Raw genomic sequence first — 9,639 nt, 5'->3', positions numbered from 1 at the left:
AAGATTTATTTAACAAGGTGACCGGTTTCGACCACTACTGTGGTCATCTTCAGACCTATGAGTTGTATACAAAGCTCTAATTAGAGGGCTACATACATTAAACAGAATACATAAAGTTATAAAGCTATAAAACGTTGAATTACCATTGAGTAGGAACCTCTTTCTGTTGGAGAATCACTACTGGAGAAACCAGTGCACGTCTTACTATATATAATGGAGGCTCCACCCACTTCTGACTGCATGATGTCATTATTAACCAATGAGTTATAAGTCGAATTACAATTTAAAATTTCTTAGTTACAAGAACATTGTCAAGAATTAGAAATAAATACACATTAAACTTAGCTTATTAAACAGCTATTGTCAATTAAGAAGCGTTGAAAATATTTAAATATGTAGGAAAATGAACTTCGGTTTGGCAGTACATGGGTTGCCCTCTCAAGGCCTGTCAGTGAACCATTTGGAACCACTGGTTGCTACGGTGAAGTTAGACGCCGTTGCAAAGATGAAGCAGCAGGCTTTTTTCACTGAAGTTGTTGTAAAGTCGATAGTCGAACTAGTGGTTGCCATGGTGAGGACAAACTCCAGTACAAAGATGTGGCAGCAGGCTTCTTTCCAACAAAGTTGTTGCGAAATAGAATGGCAAAGACTGTGGCGTCAGACGATGTATTATTGAGCAGCAACTTGTCTTTATTGAAACGAAAAGAGTAAGCTACAATAATCTGTAGCTAACATGTATACTACATGCTGCCCAAATATGATACGAAGTAGTTGTCCGTATATATGAAATATTATCTATGAAGTTGATATGTAGATTACATGGAGCCTCCATTATATATAGTAAGATGTGCACTGGTTTCTCCAGTAGTGATTCTCCAACAGAAAGAGGTTCCTACTCAATGGTAATTCATCGTTTTATAGCTTTATAACTTTATGTATTCTGTTTAATGTATGTAGCCCTCCAATTAGAGCTTTGTATACAACTTATAGGTCTGAAGATGACCACAGTAGTGGTCGAAACCGGTCACCTTGTTAAATAAATCGTGATCAAGACTGTTTTTAATAGTAATTATTTATTGTAGATAGTACATTACATTCAAGATATTCCTAACATTCATTCAATATTTTTTATTAGCTTTTCAAACAAAACAGTTCAGACAATTTTGTCATTACAGGGAAGCACAATAAAAAATGGATGAGTAGTCTCATAGTAGATGTTAATCATACAACTGGCATGTTTCATTCAACTAAGGAAATCTTGCATACTGTCAAGCAGCAGTGCGTGATATATTTTAAATAGAATTTGGGGTACCCTCGCTTGTCTACTGACATTCCATGTTCTCTACAATCTGCAGCACTTATGAGTATTGATTATGGTACTGAGCAAGGTGGTGCAGTAGTTAGCACACTGGATTCCCATTAATAAGGATGACTGTTCAAATCCCTTTTCAGTCAACCAGATTTAGATTTTGGAGTGAGAATTAGTTAAGGATAGGGATGTCAGATTTTCAAAAATAAAAAAGAAGTGTCCCCTCAGCATTTTTATGACCATTCTTTCCAGCTCATGTTGGTGCTGAAACTGGAAAATCCAGAATAGAATAACGACAGTGTTACGAAAACGATAGATTGCTACTAACCATATAGAGGTGTTGTGTTGCAGATGGACACACCAAAAAGACTGCTAAACGTGAGCTTTCAGCCAAAAGGCCTTCTTCTAAAGTAAACAACACACACTTATTCACACAAGCACTTCTCTCTCTCTCTCTCTCTCTCTCTCTCTCTCTCTCTCTCTCTCTCTCTCTCTCTCTCACACACACACACACACACACACACACACACACACACAGTGGTTTCAGTTGCCTGAGACTGCAGGTGTGTGTGTGTGTGTGTGTGTGTGTGTGTGTGTGTGTGTGTGTGTGTGTGAGAGAGAGAGAGAGAGAGAGAGAGAGAGAGAGGAGAGGAAACCTTGTTTCACAAAGTGCCTAGCATCCAGCGCATGTTGGTTCTATCGATTACTCATATGATTTTGATGCGCATCCCTGTTGGTTTTAGGACACACTCTGTAAGTTGATTTCTGAATGAATCATAAGCCGTGCGGTCGGAGGCGACTTGTCACAGTTCACGTGGCTCCCCCCTGTCGGAGGTTGTGTTGTCCTTAACGTAAGTTAGTGTAAGGTAGATTAAGTAGTGTGTAAGCCTAGGGACCGATGACATCAGCAGTTTGGTCCCATGGGAAAAAAATCGTAAGTTGATTTTTGAATGTGTGCATAGTGTATGTGAAGTCTGTGTTAGGGGAATCCTCGTCGCATCTAGAAATAAACTTTCCTGCAGGCAAAAGGGGACCGGGCTATACAAGCTGAGAAGAGTAAAGCCGAACGAGTGAATGTTGATCGCTGTCTGATTATGTTGTTGCTTGGGTTTGCGAATGATCAGCGTTGTTATAATTACTAGGGAAATCCATAGATTCAGACTACCAGAGTGGAAATGAACAACTAACAGTGTATCCAGGAAAATGAAATTTTGTCATAAAATTTTTGGCCAGATCACCACACTAGTAAGGGCCAGTTGTACAATCCCCGTTTACCAGCCTCTTAAGTTCTATTCTGGAAGTAGCACGGAAAATGGTTTGTACGAACATAACAACACCCCCCGGAGAATAATCAGGGATAACTAAAGCCGTGATTCTGGCAGGGTTAGGAAGTTAACCGGCGAATAAGTTTTGACAAAGGCAGAATTAGTCATGAAAAGATTGTTGATAGAACGAGGAAGGAGAAGAAACAGGGACATAATATAAATTAGGGAAGAATATGACGATTCCAAATTTATGTAAAAATCTCGCACTACTACTTTTCGTTCTCCTGCTCGAGAAACTGGTGCGTATGAGTGAAATGTGAAACTTTTTTCTAACATAAAGCTTTTTCCTTGTAGTAGGCCTAATAGGCATTTTATGTTGGTCTTTGCGAATTATATTGTCGTGTTATAAAAATGACCATTTGTGCCAAAACAGTCTCGTTTATTTGGTGTGTGTGTGTTACAATTTCTGCAGTATTAGAAACACCTATTTTGTTTTATGTAGCAGACAGCAACAAAATAGACGTAATCAGATCGAGAAACGACACCAGTATTGGATACTCTTTGTATTAACGGCAGACAACGATATTTCGATTTTTCATGTAGGAAAACGATTGACTAACTTTCATGAGGTAATAGATTCTGTCACAGAAAGGAAATCACGTCATGTAAAGCTGTATCGTGATTAGAGAGAAAACAATGCTAGGAGCTAAGGATTGAAGAAACATGTACTGTATTGCTTGTCTCTTGTCTTTACTGGTTTTATGCATCCTATATTTAATTTTATGTCATACAAAACAGCAAGTTATTAGCTAACAGGCAATAAAGAGTGCAAATTTTCTGAAGAGTTCTTGTTCTCCCAGTTGCAAATAATCCTATCCAGTATTAATTGCAAGTATTTTTAAGAGGGTCAGGATGTCAAACCGGGTGACTGGGAGCAGGAGAGGCACTACAGGACATTTTAATTTCCACTGTCCTGAATATAGTTTGATGGCATCCAGTACAAAATATACACGTTTCAATTCCACGGAGCGAACTACAGTGACGTGCGATAGAAGAATGCTGTGTGAAGAGGGGTGGCACTGCACCCTGGCACACTTAAAACCAAATAACATGCCTTACATTTCCTCGAACATATATGTTTTATGTACCAGACTCTTCAGAAAGATGTGCGCTACAAAATGAACATATTTTTGAAAATTTGATTTTTAAAATTTTGACGTCATATCTCAAACGCTCGAGGGTGGGGGTGGGGGGGGGGGGCACTATCTTAGTATAGCCCCGGTTCGGAAATATCGTAGATCCGAGGCTGATGTGCAGATCAGTCTGAGTTATAGTGGGGGACTGTGTAGTCTCCACATGACCAGTGTTTACATTTAGTGAATTTGCTGTTTCCTCTTCGTTTATTGCTCTCATGACAAATGATAACAAAGTGGGTTTCTGTGGCCGGGAGCTATCAAGTGAATGAAAATACATTCACATATTTACGGAAGGCAAATATACGTTATTAGTTTCAGATTTTATTTCCACTTTTCTGACAGGGATGCATTAATCACCTTGTACAACAATGAAGATATTTTTGTCGGTTTGCTAAAGAAATTTGGTTTTTATTAATCTTTTACACTGAGGCAGTCAATGTGTTTGAAACAAAGTGTTTAGTTCCACACCATTGGCTAACTTCAACTGCTCGCTGCATTTCAAGTGCACGTTTTCATCTTCTAGCGTGTATGGCATTATGCCATAGTAAAGAATCAAAAATGAGTTAATACAGTACTGGTACTCCAAGAAAATTTACATCCCGAAACCCACACTGAAAAGCGTAATATCAGGTCGAACCCTACTTCATTGGGAATCTGGACATACGAATGAACTCTTTAAGTATGCACTTTAAGTATGCACTTCCAATGCTCTTGGAGTGTCCTCTGATTTCTTCTTTTATGACCTAGTGTAAGATCTTTCACTGTTTTACACGTACGAACATACGGGCTTCCTGCGTCATAGCAGCTGCCAAAGCTCGGTGGCACATTATCTGGCTCTCTCTGACTACTACTGAAACGAATCCATTTCTAACAGTCGCGGGAAAATATTGCGAATGGTGGTTTGAAAAGCGTTACTTTCAAAGTAAATTTCCTTTTACGCAAGTTGAGCTATGTGCGAGAATGTATGATGAATTTCTTAAACCACCGAGCATTTGATGACGAGCCATTTAGAAGTATTTCGAGCCCAGAAGATCATTCATGTCGTTATTATGAGCAAATTGATGTAGTGCTACGGGAAGCTCTCTCCTCTGCGGTAGCTAATTTATTTTTGTGGAAAACTTTGAGGACAAAGCACTGGACTCGGCTAAAAACTTTACAGGCAAATTTGTGCGATGATATATCTTAAAGCGTAACACGCTCAAAAAATATCAACATTATATGTGAAAGCTTAGCTTCTCTTGAAGCTTATTAACATTAGAGACCAATATTATATGTGAAACCTTTGCTTTTCTTGTAGCAACACTATGTATATTAATTTAAAACATTAACTTTTCCTGTTTGTGTATCTGCGCTACTTAACAGTGATGTTGGTATTTGCTGACTACATCACGTGTCCTGTGGTCTGAATATCCGCTGTCATCGACTGGCGGGATCACGTGACAAGAGCTATGATGCCTACAAAAGCGCATTGCAATCTCGGTTACAATGGTTCGGAAAGTAACATGCAATGTTTAGTGGAATTCGAATTTATACTTCCGTAATACGAAAACATGCAGCGTACATGTTGCTGCACATCAAAACTCTTTCCAAAAGGAGTTTTCTTCCGTAAGTTTCGTTTTCTTAAGTGCTGAGAAATTCTACGCCTGTGTATAAAAACATATCCATTCAAAGGATAGATAAGTTTTTCAGTTCCGAGGGAAAATATACTGTCACTTAATTACACCAAAAAAGTGTGTTTTCATCCGGGAGAAAGTGTATTTTTAACCGGGAAATCCGGGAATTTTTTTTCCATGTCCACGTATACACCCTGACAACATTATACCAATAGACATATAAGGATTAGATGTCCGGAACTATAACCTACTTTAAAAAACAATTTATGTACTTCTAGGTCTTAGCTGCTTACTAACAGAACTACGGTCCAAATTTTCATAAAGGAATGATTGCTGGAGCTAATATCTTGAAAGCGTGCTTTTCCTCCTTAACTCTTCGACTGCGCTCTAAGAGACCTTGGCAGTGGTACTGCCGTGCTCTGTGTATTGGACTCGCGCAGTCCCATTGCTTGCTGTGCATACTCTATAGATACTGAATTAGGACGGCCTGGTGGCGCCATGCTGCACTCTGTGGACAGCACGAAGGGCCCACAGTAAGCAACATTGAGGAGGTTCTACAAAATTTGAGTTGTAAATCAGCCACAAGGGTTGCAATACCTAGTGCATCAACTGGCAGATTTCGCTGGTGTTTCTGTTGAGAAACAATTATTTTGTCATGTAGACTGATGTTCAGACAGGACTAAACATGTTGATGCATGATGAAGGCATTGAAATGTTGTTAACACATGGCATACGGCTCACGTAGATTTACGTGTTTTCATGTCCAACTGTTGTGGATGGATCATGTAAATTTACGTTTTTTTGTTCCGTGTGCATTTTCTGAAACCTGTTGCTTCACCTCAGCTTGGCATGTGGCACCACATTTATCAAGACAATTATTACAACTGTACAGCTATTGCCAAAGCAGTTCTAGAAAGGAAAACAAGAGTTTGTGGTACAATATGAATGTCTGCAAACAGAAACCAAATTCTAAAAATGTTTTGTGATGTACAATAAATATGAGAGGTGTGAACAGAGCTGATCAGTATCTTTCGCATTGAGGGATAATGCAGAAGCCAATTAATGGACAAAGAAAGTAGTTTTGTTTCCAATACATTGTGCTCTGTTTAATGCATACAAAGTGTACAGAGACTATATCCATATATACAACAAATATTAAATTTTCCAAGACCCTGGACAAGTGGTAAAGTTGGCACAGCAACTTTGGAGGAAACTGAAGCAATCCAACCTACAAAACAAGGACCTGCTAAGGATCCACCTGGATGATTCTCAGGGAAAATGAAAGAACATACTATGCGGGCTATTGCGGGAAGTGGAAAAAATGCACATTTAGCATGCCTTTGCAGAAATTGCACGGTGCATTGTAAAATAAGTGAAACAAGGTACCACTCCCAGTTTTGTGAAGTACCAATACATAAAGGCGTGTGTTTCCAGACATATCACACTCTTCAAGAATATTAGATCATCATACAAATATTTGTGCCAAGTTTCATTGGCATCAGCCACCAGTAAGTGCAGCTACATTCAAATAAGGAAGGCATGCATCTTAACGAAAATTGCTGGGAACTGTAACAATAACCACGGTGTGGCAGGTATGCAATGTGAGTGTAGTAATGAGAGATTTAGTGATAGCTCTTCAAGCAGTGCCGGCCAGAGTGGCCATGCGGTTCTAGGCGCTACAGTCTGGAACCGCGTGACCGCTGCGGTCGCAGGTTCGAATCCTGCCTCGGGCAGGGATGTGTGTGATGTCCTTAGGTTAGTTAGGTTTAATTAGTTCTAAGTTCTAGGCGACTGATGACCTCGGAAGTTAAGTCGCATAGTGCTCAGAGCCATTTGAACCAATCTTCAAGCAGTGGAGAAGACAGCTATGACTGACTTCAAAGTAGTATTTACTGCTGATAGTGGTTCTGCAAGAACTTGATCTTTTTCCATTTACAGAAACACAAGGTGTAAAAATTAGTTTTACCGATCCTTTGAATCAACTTGTTATTTTCAAAACTTTTTTTGTTATAGGTTGTTATAGCTAATTAAATGATGAAACAGGGTGAACAGTTTTTCATTTGTGGACACACTGAAACAGTGATCATGTGTATCAAATGAGAACCAACGAGCAGTAGAGACAATCTTTCTCCATCAAAGCATAGTTCAGAAACCTGATTTTTGAAAAAGTATTATTCAAGGAAAGAATTTTTTGAAGCACCTATTTTCTTAAAAGTAATCTCGATAAGTAAATTCAGTCTTCTGTTTATGGTTCTTCATTTTAAAGACAATTTAGCTTTTATTTGAAAGACTGCAACCTTGTACAACTGAAAACCTTTGAGAGAGGCAAAACTAGAGAAGAGTAAAGTTAAAACTTTTTATTGAAGGAAATTGATGTGATGCAGTGATGTGACAAGTAAGCCATTTACACCTTTTCTGGAATTTACAATCACGAACTACAACTAAATATAGACAGAAAATGAAGCCAGAAGTTAACCACAAATATGATGATCAAATGGTTGATCTTGACTTAGCTGACCAGTACATTATAAATTATACACCATGAAAATTTCTTAAAAAAATCACATAAAGCAATAACACCATCAGATAGATGTTGCAGCTCTTAAATCATATGTGTTGCGTACACAACTCTGCAGAAAATTTGGAAGACTTGATTTCAAAATTTAGCGTATTGAAAGTTTACTTGAAAAAAATTCTGTGCATTTGCCCAGTCTTCCTCACACAAAGAAAATTGGGTTTGCCATTTCCAAGTGTCAGCACCAACACAGTTGGTGGAATGAAATTTTTCCTGTGCATATTGGTTGTATTGAACAATGGAAATGGGTGTGGTGGTGATACGATGGCTGTGTAGTGCTGGAATGGGAACAGCATTCTATCTGGATCGAAGTTGAGGACACCTTATTCACATTGCTCCAGAACATAAGCTACTTCTCCCCCATTTGCCTCACCCGGTCCTACTCAACCCAACAAGCTACCTTCCTAGACATTGACCTCCACCTCAGAGATGGCTACATCAGTACCTCCATCCATATCAAACCTACTAACCACCAGCAATACCTCCACTTCGAAAGCTGCCACCCATTCCATACCAAGCAGTCCCCTCCGCATCTGCGGTGACGAGCAGTCCTTCTCTATATATACCGAGGGTCTCAATGAAACCTTCACTTACCATAATTATCCTCCCATCCTTGTACAAAACAAATCTCCCGTGCCTTATCTTTCCAGTCTCCTACCATCTCCCACAGTCCGGCCACGGAGGAGCATTCCCCTTGTAACTCAGTACCATCTGGAACTGGAGCGACTGAATTACATTTTCCGCCAGGGTTTCGATTACCTCTTGTCGTACCCTGAAATGAGAAATGTCCTACCCACTATCCTTCCCAGCCCTCCTACTTTGGTATCTGTGTCCACCGAACCTACACAATATACTCGTCCATCCTTACACAACCCCTGCTCCCAATCCCTTAACTCATGTCTCATACCCCTGTAATAGACCTAGATGCAAGACCTGTCCCATACATCCTCCTACCACCACCTACTCCAGTCCAGTCACTAATATCACCAATCCCATCAAAGGCAGGGCTACCTGTGAAACCAGTCATGTGATTTGTAAGCTAAGCTACAACCACTGTGCTGCATTCTATGTAGGCATGACAACCAACAAGCTTTCTGTCCGTATGAACGGCCACCGACAAACTGGCCAAAAACAAGTGGACCACACTATTGCTGAACACGCTGCCAAACATGATACCCCTCATCTCAATGACTGCTTCACAACCTGTGCCATATGGATCCTTCCCACCAACACCAGCTTTTCTGAAAAGTGCAGGTGGGAACTTTCCCTGCAATACATCCTACGTTCCCGAAACCCTCCTGGCCGCAACCTTCGTTAGTCACTGTCCTCACCCATCCAGCCCCATCCCTGTTCCCATTCCAGCACTACACAACCGTCATTTCACCGCCACACCCAGTCTTTTAATTTATTTTTATTTCTCTCCTTTCTGCTACTCCCACCTTTGCACCTTCTGTCCTGCCCTTCGTCTAAACTGCAACACTTCACTTTCTGCCACTCCCACCATACTATCCCTCCCCCTCTCTGCCACAGCCTCCACCCCACCCAGTCACCACTCCCATCATGCTGCTTGCAGTGTAGTTTCAGCTCTCTGAGACTGCAGACGTGTTTGCAGGTTGCATTTGTGTGTGTGTGTGTGTGTGTGTGTGTGTGTGTGTGTGTGTGTACTGCTGACAAAGGCCTT

Source organism: Schistocerca americana, chromosome 1 (assembly GCF_021461395.2).
Source record: "Schistocerca americana isolate TAMUIC-IGC-003095 chromosome 1, iqSchAmer2.1, whole genome shotgun sequence".
In the NCBI taxonomy this organism is placed as follows: domain Eukaryota; kingdom Metazoa; phylum Arthropoda; class Insecta; order Orthoptera; family Acrididae; genus Schistocerca; species Schistocerca americana.
This window is presented reverse-complemented; position numbering follows the sequence as displayed.